Below are 14678 nucleotides of genomic sequence, written 5' to 3'. Positions count from 1 at the left end.
TGTTTTGTATTTTCAGAGTCTAGATGGGTACACTGTTGCATCAGCTGCAGGAGATGAGACTCTATGTTTTGGCAAGTCTTTGGATCTCCTGATACCTTAAAGAGGAACAATAGTAAAGATGCGGCTGGTGCTTTTAACATGTATTTGACGCATATCCGTTAAGCAAATTTTCCTCCTTCAGGGATGAGCACAGGGGTATTATCTGCTTACATGGATTTAACCAGAACTAGCTGACGTTATGGAAATATCCATATATGGTTAAGATAAGAGAGATTTACAGGTAACATGTCTAGAATGCTGCATCTACCAGAGGTATTCATTCTATTGATCTATTGATAAATTGATTTTGTGTTGAAAGTCTTTGTTTTTATGCTGATAGTCTTTCCTTCTTTTTGTGTTGACATAGTGACAATTTTTCTTTTGTATTTGGTAAGTATTTGAAGCTCTTGATACCTTAAAGAGGACCAAGAGTAAAGATGTGGCTGGTATTTTAAACATGTATTTCAAGCAGATTCGCTAAGAAGATTTTCCGCTTCAAGAATCAGCACATGGGTATTATCTGCGGTATAATAATAATTTCTTACATTCAAAATATTATAAATAAATAAGATACTGTAAGACTATCTTGTTTAACATAATTGTTTTTCCTTCTTTATACCAGTTCTCTGACCATTCATGAATTCATTTTTAGTGTATCAAGAGGTTTGTGATTTGTACATGGAGATTTCGTTATGGACATGTACAATTCTGACATGGAAAGGGTAATATTCTCAGGTAAGAGCAGCGAATATACTCTGTAACATACTGATTTTGTTGTTGGAATAAATTGTTACATTCCTTGCAATTCAAATAGGCATGGACTTATGTTATATTGAAGATAATGTAAGCCTATCTTGCTTACCATATCTGTTTTTCATTTTTATTCTAGTTCTCTAACCGCTCATGAATTCATTTAGTTTATTTAGAGGTTTGTACAGAGTGACATATTAAACAACCAAAATCATGTTCATGTATTAGGTATAGTAGTGAAGGATTGCATTGAAGAATTTGACCATTTTCTCTTTTCAGTTGAGTAAAGGACTACTTATTAGGTAAGAAGAGTGAATGTGATGTTATGAAAACTATTTAGTGTTGGATAAATCCTTCAACCAACCCCAGTTTATGGCTCTATCTTCGTATATTGAACTTACAATGTTACACTTCCATTTTAGTTTCATGTTTTGTTTTTGGGGATTTTGTCTCTTAATGTTTATAATGGATAGATTTTGATATTTGAGCAAACGGCCCAGGTTTGGATTGAGAATTGGACAAGTTACAAATCCTCCCTTGTCTATGAATGGGTTTCTCTTGGAGTTAAGATGATTGAGATCCACTGTTGTATCTATCTCTGCATGGGTTCTACCTTTTTGTCAGCTAGATAATTTTTCTTTTAATAAATATTGCTTCCAGAAAAGCTGATGCCCTAGGATATATCTATGTTGTCAATCACTTAGGACTTGCAAGTGGCCTCAGTCATGGAACACTGGTCTCCGCCTTAATTCAAGCCCAAGCCCTGAGTTCCTCACTGCTTGCCCCAAGACCTCCCTCATGTGGGATGTTAGGATGTTACGTAGATAATTAAAAATTAACAGTTGTTGATTTTAACATTTGTATTTTTTTTTTAACTTTCTATCCTTATTTGCAGTCTGTGGAGCAGACTTTGGATGCCCTTGAGCTTGTGGATGCTTATTACTTGAATCTATTGGACTGGAGTGCCAATAAGGCTTTATCGATAACCCTCAGTAATACGGTGTATTTATGGGATGCCTCCAAGAGCACAACTTCTGAGCTCCTGATAATCGATGATGATGTTGGTCAAATAACTAGTGTTAAATGGGCACTTGATGGAAGACATATTTGTGTTGGTTTGACTAATTTTATTGTATAGCTATGGGATTCTACATCTAATAGACAGGTAGATTAAACTATTTTTTGTTCTCATATTTTCAGTTTCATTATCTATTTCTAGATGCAATCTCATTCACTTGGTAATGTTTTTCAATGAACACAGGTGAGAGCCTTTAAAGGTCACCAATCCCGTGTAGGCGCACTTTCTTGGAGTGGTCATATTCTTACAACTGGTGGCCTTGATGGTTTAATATTGAATCATGATGTCCGAATCCGTGATTCAATTGTTCAAACATAGAGAGGACATGTGCAAGAAGTGTGTGGTTTGAGATGGTCTATGTCTCGCCAACACCATGCAAGTGGGGGGAATGACAATTTACTTCATGTATGGGACAAGAACATGTCATCCTCTAATTGTGCAACTCAATATCTTCATCGGCTTGATGAGCATTGTGCTGTAGTAAAAGCCTTGGCATGGTGTCCTTTCCAGAGCAATCTTTTGGCATCTGGTGGTGGAAGTGCTCATCGCTGCATTAAATTTTGGAATACTCATACAGGAGCTTGCCTAAATACCGTTGACGCTCACTCTCAAGTTTTCCGATTATTATGGAATAAACATGAGCGTGAGCTATTGAGTTCACATGGATTTAGCCAGAACGAGCTGACCTTGTGGAAATATCCATCTATGGTTGAGGTAGAAGAGCCTACTGGTCACACGTCTACAGTACTGCATCTAGCAGAGGTATTCATTTTATTGATCTATCGCTAAATGGGTTTGTGCTAACAATCTTTCCTTTGTTTTGTATTTTCAGAGTCTAGATGGGTACATTATTGCATCGGATGCAGGAGATGAGACTCTTAGGTTTTGGGAAGTCTTTGGAGCTCCTGATACCTTAAAGAGGACTAAGAGTAAAGATGCAGCTGGTGCTTTTAACATGTATCTCACGCATATCCATTGAGCATATTTTCCTCCTTCAAGAATGAGCACAAGGGTATTATCTTCTCACATGGATTTAGCCAAAACCAGCTGACCTTATGGAAATATCCATATATGGTTAAGATAAGAGAGCTTTACAGGTCACATGTCTAGAGTGCTACATCTCGTAGAGGTATTCATTCTATTAGTCTATTGCTAAATGGATTTTGTGTTCAAAGTCTTTGTTTTTGTGCTGACAATATTTCCTTTGTTTTTGTGTTGACACAATGACAATTTTTCCTTTGTATTTGGTAATTCTTTGGAGCTCTAGATACCTTAAAGAGGACCAATAGTAAAGATGCAACTGGTGCTTTACACATGTATTTCAAGAAAATTCGTTAAGCATAGTTTTGGCTTCAGGAATGAGCACATGGGTATTATCTGCGGTATAATAATAATTTCTTGCATTCAAAATATTAGAAATAAAGAAGATACTGTAAGCCTATCTTGTTTAACATAACCACTTTTCCTTCTTTATACCTGTTCTCTAGCCATTCATGAATTCATTTTTAGTGTATAAAGACGTTTGTGATTTGTACATGGAGATGTCGTTCCAGACATATACAAGTTTGACATGGAAAGGGTAATATTCTCACGTAAGAGTAGCGAATATACTCTGTAACATAGTGATTTGATTGTATGAATAAATTATTACATTCCTTGCAATTCAAATAGGCATGGACTTATGTTATATTGAAGATATTGTATGTCTATCTTGCTTATCATATATGTTTTTCCTTTTTATTCTAGTTCTCTGACCATTCATGAATTGATTTAGTTTATTTAGAGGTTTGTACAAAGGGGCATATTAAACAACCAAAAACATGTTCATGTATTAGGTATAGTAGTGAAGGATTGCATTGAATAATTTGACCATTTTTTCTTTTTATTTGAGTAAAGGACTACTTCTCACGTAAGAAGAGTGAATGTGATGTTCTGAAAATTGTTCAGTGTTGGCTAAGAAACTGTTACTGGATATATCTATTTCCACAGGATCTGTATTTGGCTCTAACTAGAACATATAGCCTAGCCCGTATACATGGGTACGTTGAACATGTCTTTTGGAAATTTAAATCTCGACTAGGGATAGCAACAACCCGACTGCAAATTATTTTTCACCCTACTCAAATAGCCAACAATTGAGGTTGTTCAAAACTTTCTCCCAGTCTTTTGGCCAACTTCCAAATAATCGTGAGAGTCATTTTTCTCTCCGCTGTCTCTATAATTGCTCTTTATTCATCTTTTTTCTCTTTTCCAAGAAGAAAACCATGAAATTTCTAAGTATCCACAAGTTGGTCCAGAAGGTCCTTGTCCTAGTTTATCTTTAATTTTTTTTATCAAAAGATAGATATTTTGATCCCGAGAAGGGCCATTTTATTTTTTCTCTCATAGTAAAGAAATGTGTAAGTCACTATAAGAAATCTCTAGGTATTGAGTGCTCTCTTTTCATTTAGCTTTGATTGGGTTTGAAGATTATGATTGTGTACTTTGCTGCTTAATGTTCATTTGTTTATGGGACAAGAGATTCACTTTGATACATAGATTTGACTGCGAAAATGTTAAAGTATTATATATATATATATATATATATATATATATATATATATATATATATATAGACACACACACACACACACACACACACACATATATATATATATATATATATTAAAGTTTTATCTTATTCTATTTTTTTAATTTCCTTTTCTTCATAAGAGAAAAATAATGTTCTTAACAATTAAACCCAGTCAATAAGCTAAAACCATACATATTTATACCATTTATAGTGAGTAAATGATCATTACTAATTTTATAAAGAAACATTACAAGTACCACTAAAAAGAACATTATCAAATGGAGATGATATTACGAGGTTGTGCAATGTTATCCCAATGACAATGAGTCTACTCGCCATGGCTGTGTGAATGACAATAGCCTATGAGAACTTGATTCAGGTTTTGAAACTTACCTTGTATTTTCATTAGTATTCATGGCATTTTTTGGCTTTGAATGGGAACAAACGATGCTACCAACCAAAAATAGAGATGTTATCATCATTAAAAATTATGTTTATATTAAAGAGTAGATTGATTTTGTTTTTGAGCCATTTTTATATTGAGAGTTTAATAAGTTTGCAGAATTTTAATTCTATTTAAATTATTAATTATTATAAAGATGGTAGGGCTTTTATTATATGGAAAGTAAAATGACTCTACTATTGCATTTGTAGGTGCTCCGGGGAATCAGGCAAGGAAAGGCAAGTGATAATGAAGAAAAACTAAGAGTGCACACATTTCTATTTCAGGTATGCACTACATTTATTTTATTTTATTTCATTAAGTAGCTCCCTTGGAAATGGTTGAGCAATGGTATAAAACTTGTCTTACAATAATTTATTATTTTATTCTTAACAGGAAGAAGGATGGGTAGTTTGGTGTGCCTTCAGGAAATGATTAACTGCCTAGAAACTAGTGATAGAGACTTCTTTGCAGGCTCAGCTTGCTATGAAATCAATCATAATAGTTCATTGCCTGAATTAGATTAATTGGATATGAAGCTTCCTCAGGAACTAGATCACCACCAATTTGGATACCTATTGCAGCAATTCTAGGGCTGCAAACAAGAGATGGAGCCAACTCGAATTGTGAAAGTGAGTAGTGGAGAAGATAAGTTTGTAGGTCACCAATAGATTGAGAATTGACCTATGTCATGTTGCGAGGACCTATGTTAATTTTCCATATTTTTTAAAACCTTCATGAAGACAGAATTGCCAATCAACTGTAGATTCAAATGCATATACATTATTACAATTATTTGTTATCAAGGAAGCCAATTCCAATTATACAAGGGTCTTGAAATTGTGGTTTAACAACTGGATATGAATTTAATTTCCACTATTTAATGTGATTGAAGCTTTGAATTTATATGTTATAGAGTAAACCCTCTTGTGGGATGGAGAAATCTAGAACATTTTTCTTTTGCCTCATAGTATGTCTTAAAATGAAGTTCCAACTGAGGATCCTACATGTTCAAATGACATGAATGTATTTTCAGAAAATATAAGTGTGTTGCCTTATTATTTTTAATGTTGCTTTCGAGAATTGTTTTTTCATTTAGATTTAAAATGACTTTGTTGTTAGTTTTAGAAATAATGGATTTATTTATTTTTTATTATGTTGGTATCCATAAACAACAAAGATTTAAGGTAATTAAAATCACTATTTGGGAGCTTTGAATGTTGAAACCACCTTAAAATAACATTTAAAATGATTTTATTTATTTATTTTTAAATATTTTTTTATATTGCCTTTAGAGAGACATTAGCTTGAATTATGGACATGTAGTCTCTATAGAGACAATATGCTTTTAATCTGAAAAGACAAAAATGTAATTGTCTTTAAAGAGACAAAAATGAATGTGTCTCTCCAAAGACAAATGAAATGGTCTCTAGAGAGACAAATGAAATTGCCTCTTAATAGACAATAATTCTTGTCTTTATAGAGACAAATTTTTAAGACAATAATTTTGAGACATTAAATTTTGAGACACCTGCTTAAAGACAATATCTAAGACAATACACAAGTTTCTTTTCATCTTAAGTTAAGACAATTGACTCAAATATTGTCTTAAAACCCCCCTACATGTAGTAGTGCATTAATTAAATTGACCCTTTTATATTAGAGATATGTAGTTGAATATGCAACTTGCAGAAGACCTAGATGTTAGATGTAGGCTTGCATTGATTGATTTGGTAGTTGGTGGATTTTGGGGGATAATGTTAGGTAAACTTGACTAGGGAAAAGAGTCGAAATTGATTGAGTCAAATAATAGTGGTTTTGGGGCATGTGGTATTGTGTACCCATGGTTTTATACTCATGGTATTGAATGTAATGGAGCCTATAAAAGGCTAGGAAAACTTCATTGTAATGTAGACCAAGGAAGTGAGAAGGGAAGGCTCACCTGGCTGGGTTGGCTAGGTTTTGGAAAAAGCTAATGAAATTTCATTGGATTTTCCAATGACAAAATGTTGTGCAAATTGTGCATTAAGTTTAATATCAATTCTTGTTATTGGTTTTAATTTTTCTTCTAAGTAAATTTCAGTAAATAAATTATTATCTCCGCAGTAAATTCTTAACAGTTAATATCAGAGCCCAATGTTGGCTTCAGAAGGACACTTTTATTACCAATTACTTTATTGGCTGGGTAAATGAAGAAAATCTGATCTAATGTACTAATGCAGATCTAGATCTAGATCTGGAACGTAATGGTTAGAAGAACTGAAAAGTGTATCCTATTGTCGAGAAAAGGTAGCGTGAACAATGGGAGTAATCCTGTATGAATACGTTGTGAGGTTGAGACTGTAGAGGTAACTTTTATTTGACATGAGGCTATAGGTTGCTCTACGTCAAGGGAAAACCTTAGGTGATTCTGTTAGGAGTGCGAACAGATGGCCAGAAAGTGGGCTCGTTAACCCGTGAAGAAATGTAAGATTTGGTAGACAGTATGAAGCTTGAAGTGGCCGAGGTGGTAGCCGTAGTAAGTTTTTGATGATTCATCCAGGTTTCAAGGTGTGAGAGCGCTCCCGCAACAGTCTTCTCCACTCAGGATCACATCTTCATGACTATTTCCTGCAACAGTGTTGTGGTGTTCGCTTTGAAAGGTGTCTGTAGGAGTATTCATGGTGAACCAAAATGGGGTCCAGTCTATGGCCATGATTAGATGGTCGACGAAAGCGATGATATAATGTTGTCGATCCAAGAGAAGGATGCAATGTAGAGTTTTCCAAGACTAAGAAGGTGCAAAATCTAGATTCTACCACTAATCTAGAGTTTCAAATGTTTTTTTTTTGGTTGATTTCAAAGACGCATAAGTTGGATGGAGCTGCTGAAAACAGAAAAAATGAACAACAATGAGAGTTTTGTAATGAAGAAATAGGTCTGGAGGGGCAAGCAGAGTAGATCACCACGCCTCTGTCCAAATAAATGAGATTTAGAATGTTGTCTTTGAAGCTCAATACAGGATAAGAAATTTTGTTGATCGTTCCACCTAGAAGTGGTCGAGAGAAAGATGGTGGAAATCAATGTTCATATCTGCAAGAGAAATTGACGTCAGGTCAGAGATGCAACAAACATGATTTTCATTGCATGGTGAAAGGGAGCATGTTATATTGGGTGCACATTCTGAATAACATCGTATGGAACACATGACCATTTGTCGAGAGCAAATCTGCAGTGGCTGTTGGATTAGGTATGACCGAGAATTACTACCCAAAATAAATTGTGCCATTGGGTAAAGTCAATTTGTCGAGAGCAAATATGCAGTGGTTATTGTGTTAGGTATGACCGATAATTACTACGCAACATAAATTGTGCCACTGGGTAAGGTAATATTCATGCACTGGATCATGTGTGACTGGAGGGATGGGATAATGTTTCATGGTGGAGCACAAGTCGGGCAGTAAATAGACGTGGCTAATATAACCACATGTATTGAATGTTCAAACCTCAACAAGGGAAACCATGAAAACTTGACTGTGGTCTATGGCTTGATTAATTGAAACCAGCAGAGGGAATTATTGGCATTGATGGACAAGCTGGTGGTCATCCCATGGATGAGTTAGTGGTCATGCAAGACATGAATATCATAGTAGCCTTTAGAGGATGCTATGTTGGCCTTGGGAATGTTGGGTAATTCAATGGAGACCGAATGGGTAGAAATCTTTGTAGAGGGATTAAATTGGATCAAGAGCACTCAGATTTAGCTAGAGAATGGAAAAGAATAGAAACCAGGGATGATTTTTTTTTTTTACTATAATAGAGTCTATTATTGCATGTAAATTAGCATAATGTTGTAAGTCCTGGTAAGGCATGCTAGGTAATTGGTTAGACCTATGTAGTAGGTAGTATAGGTAATATATCAGGTTAAAAATTATGTTGGGTAAAAATTGTGACGGGGATAAGGGTTAGAGTGAGGGGGGTTGTCTCACTTAGCAGTTTTGGTTAGAGGTAGTCAAGGAGCCCATGTCAAGTTTAATTGGGGAATTGTTAAAAATTTCATTGAATTAGGTTTTCCCATGGAAAAAATTGTGTGAATTGTGCATTATGTATAATGTTTATGCTTGTTTTTGGTTTGAGGTTTTATTCTCTTTAACTTTGGTAAATTAATTATTATCTCTACAGTAAATTCTTAACATATAGAAGTGTTATCTTAATGTCAATTTTAATGGGGGAATTGTTAGAAATTTCATTGGATTAGGTTTTCCAAGGGAAAAAATTGTGTAAATTATGCATTATGTATAATGTTTATGCTTGTTTTTGGTTTAATTATTATCTCTACAGTAAATTCTTAACATATAGAAGTGTTATCTTAGTTTATCACAAAATTCAGTCATTTCTAGCTCTCCAAGCTCAATGTCCAAGGATATATTCTCCAAGTGGGTACCTCACCATGCTTGTGCCATTTCTTCAAACTGTTGGCTAGCGATTTGAAGCTTCATGTCCTCATCCATATCAGGACATGTTTTGAAATAGATTAAGAGACTACAGACCCAAGAAGTGATAGCGTCTCCATTCATTTGGCCTAAATATTTAGGAAATCTAAAGCATGTACCTAGCCACATGTATCTTGCAGGGAAATTTTTTGTTGCAAATTGATTAGATCATGGAGAGACATGGTTAAATATTTGATTGGCAAGTCCTCAGTTGGGTCCTCTAATGTGGTTTCTTATGTGACACAATTTTTCATCCATCGGAATGAACAAAATGTATATCTTAGTGATGATATGGCTCTAATTGCCTAGAGAAAGGTGCACTCAGAAGGGTGTGGAATTGTTGAGCTACAAGTCTATGAAACAAATAGTATTTGAATAAATGGATGGTTCCTGTATAATCCCTGATAATGAGAAACAAAACGCTGAGATCATTTTCTCTAATACCAATTGATCTACATATAGATCTAAAAATTATTAATCATACATGACACAATGAAACAACACAAAGATAAACAATAATATCCTAAAAGGAATACCACCATTCTATTATTAGGGAGAGGTAGCCCTTTATAATCAAGGAACCTTCTTATTAACTTGATTACAAATAGTTTTGCATGGAAACATAAAAACATTATTTAGATATTGTATATGCTGCCTCTCAAGAAGTGAGTTGATACGATGGGAAATTCAGAAAAGAAACACGAGGAATAAGATTGATTTTATGTTCAATAGAGCATGTTGGGGGTAGCCCCATGGGTTGTATGAATAAATATATGAATTGTTGAAGCAGGGCAACCATATCAGGGGGTACTAGATTAGTGAGGTTATATAGACGTTTGACAGGGTGAATCAAATGCAAAGAGACACATTGGTTCAAAATAATGTTATTAATGGGAGCTTTTTTAGTAGGAGGTTGTGTTGGTTTAAGTGAAGAGGATGATGTAATTACATAGGTGCAACCCTCATGCTACAAGTGATATTGGTGATATTTAGTATGAAAAATATCATGCCTATTTGATTGATATGGAATTCTTAGTAATAGATTGACATTAGCAAGAGGAGAAACATCACACACTGTAGTATCTCGAAAAGGGCCAATATTAAAGGTCATTTCACAATGTTGGGAGACAATAATATGAGTGCTTTCCTTTTTCACCCAACGAAGCTAATACATGGCTAGGTGTGGAGTGTCTAGAAGGTTAAAGTGTTGAACCAAGTCCTGGGCCACAACATTATTTTGACTCCCGATGTCGGGGAAAAGAGGAGCCAATTCATGCTTGATCTGAAAATTATGGGTAAAAAGAGGTGAAGTAGAGGTTCATTATATGCCATGAGGATGAGAGAGGGGTTGGCTTCAATAGGATTATTGAGAGAAACAACTATACGAAGAGGAGGGTAATTTAGTTGCTCAACCTTGGTAAAAAGATTCTTGTTGCTACACATATTTTTAAGTGCTCAAAAATCGGTAGAAGTATGTGAATTGATCTTATGGAAGGTACACATGTAGCTATTGTAAGGCCTACAAGTATTGTTTGAACATGCTAAATTTTGGAATTTTGGCTACAATCCTATGATTTTTTTGGGTCAAATCTTAACTTTTGTTGTTTAAAATAGGTTTTTGACTACATATATGGATTCGACAACCTGAAAAGTCTTTGGGGCACTTGTATTGTGTAAAATTTACAACTCAAACTTGGGATTCAAATAAATACCTACCACATTCTAAACAATTTAAACAAGAAAATACACTAGAAAACATTTTAAAACGTAACACAAATAAGCTACAACATTAACTATTACTTACTATCCACGACACAACCTTCATTATAATATCATTAATTGTAATCACTTAATGTTCTCAGGGTCATGATAGGTCTTGTTAGCACTCCAAGAAGCTCTCCTAGGTTGTAGCTCGGATATGCTTGGAAACATATAAATCTTCAATATCGTTCTCTGAACAATTGGAATGGATTGGGGTTTGGATCAAGTTAGATGACTGTTTCAACTATATTTCACTCAAAACATGTATGAACACCCTTAGCTAGACAAGGCTTTCAACCACTAATTCTCAATAGATTATAGATTCAATGGATAGATGGAGAATAATGACTGTACTAGCAGATGCATACATAAACACATATGAATGGATAGCTACAGAAAGAAAATGAAGCTTACAAATATAATTTATCAATGTAGAGATAAGATGACAGTTATCTGGCATTCGATACAGAAGAGAACATGAATGGCCCATTCAATTGCAAGCTTAGAACAAAGGGAAAGATGGGGATTGAATATATAACAACAAAAGAAGCCTGTATTACTGAACTGAAGATAAGACACTGAGAGGGGCAGGGTCTCGACAGTCTCCAAAAGTTGAACCCCTATTACTTCTAACTTTAAGCCATTTATAGGCTTTTTACAATGCCCCCCGGTCTCTCTGAGGATCGAAGTGTCTTAATCTATCACCTCTGGCTTCTAACTACTTGATGCCATGATTAGACAGACATGAGCCAGAGGTCTCTTTTTCTAACAACATAGTAACCGAATTCTAGTAAATTTGTCGCGCTGTCAGGTGGCTCGCTCGTGCCAGCGATGCTCCATGATCGCTTCTCTTGTGGGCTGCATCATGCTATGGATTTTTCCCGTTCTGGCCATCTATCTCCCAAGCTCTGTCTCCTGGCCTCTGTCTGGACGAGTGCTTCAGGTCTTTGAAATCCTTTAAATGGTCGCTTTCTGTTAACACAGAGAAATGCTGCAACACTGTGAAATTCTGCCAAAACTCTGTTTATTCCAGACTTCAAAAGTCCTTAAATATGGTCTATTTTCCTATCGGGTCTGCCTTTGTAGCTATATCACATCTCCACTGTTGACTTGGGAGATCTAGATCCAACAGTTGTGATCCATTTTGGGCGGCTCTTTCGTACTGGAGTTAATCACCCAATGAGGGTGGTTTTCTCTCTCCTCAGCCTGAAACGTGGCAGCCATTGTATGGGATCAGACAGAGCCTGGGCCAAACCACTTATTGCCTTTGGCTCTCCTGAAATCCTGCCTGTTTTATGATTTCCCCTTTATAATGGAAAATACATTAAAATGTGAAAATCCTGCTTTATCAGACTTGAAATGGTGTTCAACAACATTAATAAACCCTATCGAGTCCGTAATGTCCCATCGACACTTCATCCTTTGTATTTCGTTTAATAAACGAAATACGCAAATACAAAGGAAATAGGCATTTCCAAGACTTCAATATATATGTATATATATATATATATATATATATATATATATATATATATATATATGTATGTATGTATGTATGTATGTATGTATGTATGTATGTATGTATATATATATATATATATATATATATATATATATATATATATATATATATATATATATAGATATATGGTTCATAATGTTATCAGGTCCGATTGACTGTATCGTGCATATATATGTGTTTATAGGCCCCACTTCGTTGTGTTTGCCGATTGCAATATCGCGATGTAATTTAATTGCAATCGCATATCACGATAACCCCAGGCTGTTTGGTGAGTGCTCTGTTGTGTTGGCTGATTGTGATTTGCTGATCAAATCTGGACCATTGATCGGCTAGATCTGACGGCTGTTGTGCACTCATTTTTCAAGCCTCCGCTGCTCTGTTTTTCACTGTTTTCTCTATGTTTTTCGTTTCCCAATAGTGTCTTTTTTCCTTTTGGAGGGATTTCTCCTCCGATTATTTTCATCTTTTAAATGATTTTTAAAGACTTAGAGAGCTCTTGGATCCATTTGGATCAGCACTTCAGGGCTAACACAGATTATGGCCAAAGCAGAGCAAGAGGAGATGTGGCTGTCGGAGCTAAAACAGGGGACATTTCTGCTAAAAATAGCATCCCTCTACCTCAGGGGCTAACACTGGCTCCTTCTGGGGATGAAAGCCTCGCTGTGAGGTTTCAAGAACTGCAAACTACTGCCTTTCTAGTAACAACCAAAACAACTTATTTCCTAGTGTTCCATCGGGCATGGAGTTTATTTGCATAGAAAACAAAAGCAAAAAAAAACCTATTACAATATTAAGGCCTTAAGGCTTCATATGAGGTAAAGTTTCAAAAACCGCCCATTGATTGGGCCATCGAAAACACCTTCCCCCTCCAAATTGTGCAAAATGAAAGTATTGCTCATTTGAACTTGAGCAATGACAAATGATCTTGTCCATAAGGCATCAAATTTACCATGGTTTCCCTTCTTTTCCTTCAATACATACCATTTGAGAACCCAATCACCAACTTGAAAACTGTCCATTTTTTCCTTTCTATCTAAGGTTTCTTTGATCTTCTTCTGATGAATTCTTGACTTCTCAACTAGTTTTCCTCTGATCTGTTGTAATTCAACCAAGTTACTTATTCTCCTCGCTATGTCATTCTCTTTGTCCTATTCTTCTTGCAAGAATTTGGCCACAGGAAGAATCAACTAGATAGGAAAAGCAACATCAGTGCCATAAACCAACTTAAATAGAGAATTTCCTATGGACTTCTTGTTGGTAACTCTGTCAGCCCATAGTGCAAACTTCAACTTGGAATCCCAGTTCTTTTTGATGTCCTGCAGTAGTTTTTTGATTATCCTTACAAGACTCTTATTAGATGATTCTTCCAGGCCATTGCCTTGAGGGTAATATGAGGTAGAATTCACTAATTGAATGCCTATGGATTCACACATGTCCACCAATTCTTCTACCCTGAAAGCTGCTACATTATCAGTGACTAGTTTGGTTGGGCAACCAAATCTAGTGAAAATATTCTCATTCAAGAACTTTATGATAACCTGATGATTAGCATTTTTAGTGGGTATGGCCTCAATCCATTTGGTGAAATAATCAGTGGCTACCAAGATCCATTTGTGATGGCCATTGGAATGTGGATTTATCTCACCTATGAAGTCCAAGCTCCACTACTGGAAGGGACCATTGACCTATACTCGCTTCAAGGGCAGAGATTTTAGTTGTCTTCTTGCAAACCTCTGGAATTTTTCACAAGATTTCACAAAAGAAAACACATAAGAGAACATAGTAGGCCAATAATACCCAGCTCTCAGGATCTTGTGGGCCATAGTTTTGCAATAATGATGCCCTCCACAGATCCTAGAATGGAACTGGTGTGTGACTTCCATAGATTTTCCTTTGTCTAGCCATCTCAAGAGGATCCCTGATGGGTCTTTCCAATAGAGTAGGTTTTTAGTAATGCAGAATTTGGTTGATTTTACCTTAATGGCTTGGGCTTGACTTTAGCTATGTCCTGGAGGGACTTCTAGCTTCTGCAAAAAATGAAC

General features: G+C 35.5%; 1 pseudogene; it reads left to right on the top strand.

Moving 5' to 3' along the window:
* Nucleotides 1-731: 731 nt before the first annotated feature.
* LOC149179920 (cell division cycle 20.2, cofactor of APC complex-like) overlaps nt 732-14678 on the top strand; it is a 29020-nt pseudogene continuing 15073 nt past the window's right edge.

Source organism: Pinus tabuliformis, chromosome 3_2 (genome assembly GCF_031772625.1).
Source record: "Pinus tabuliformis cultivar Carrire ecotype Pingquan chromosome 3_2, CPIR1, whole genome shotgun sequence".
NCBI classification, from domain to species: Eukaryota; Viridiplantae; Streptophyta; class Pinopsida; order Pinales; family Pinaceae; genus Pinus; species Pinus tabuliformis.
Note: the sequence above shows the minus strand (reverse complement) of the source record. Positions and strands in the feature narration are given on the sequence as shown.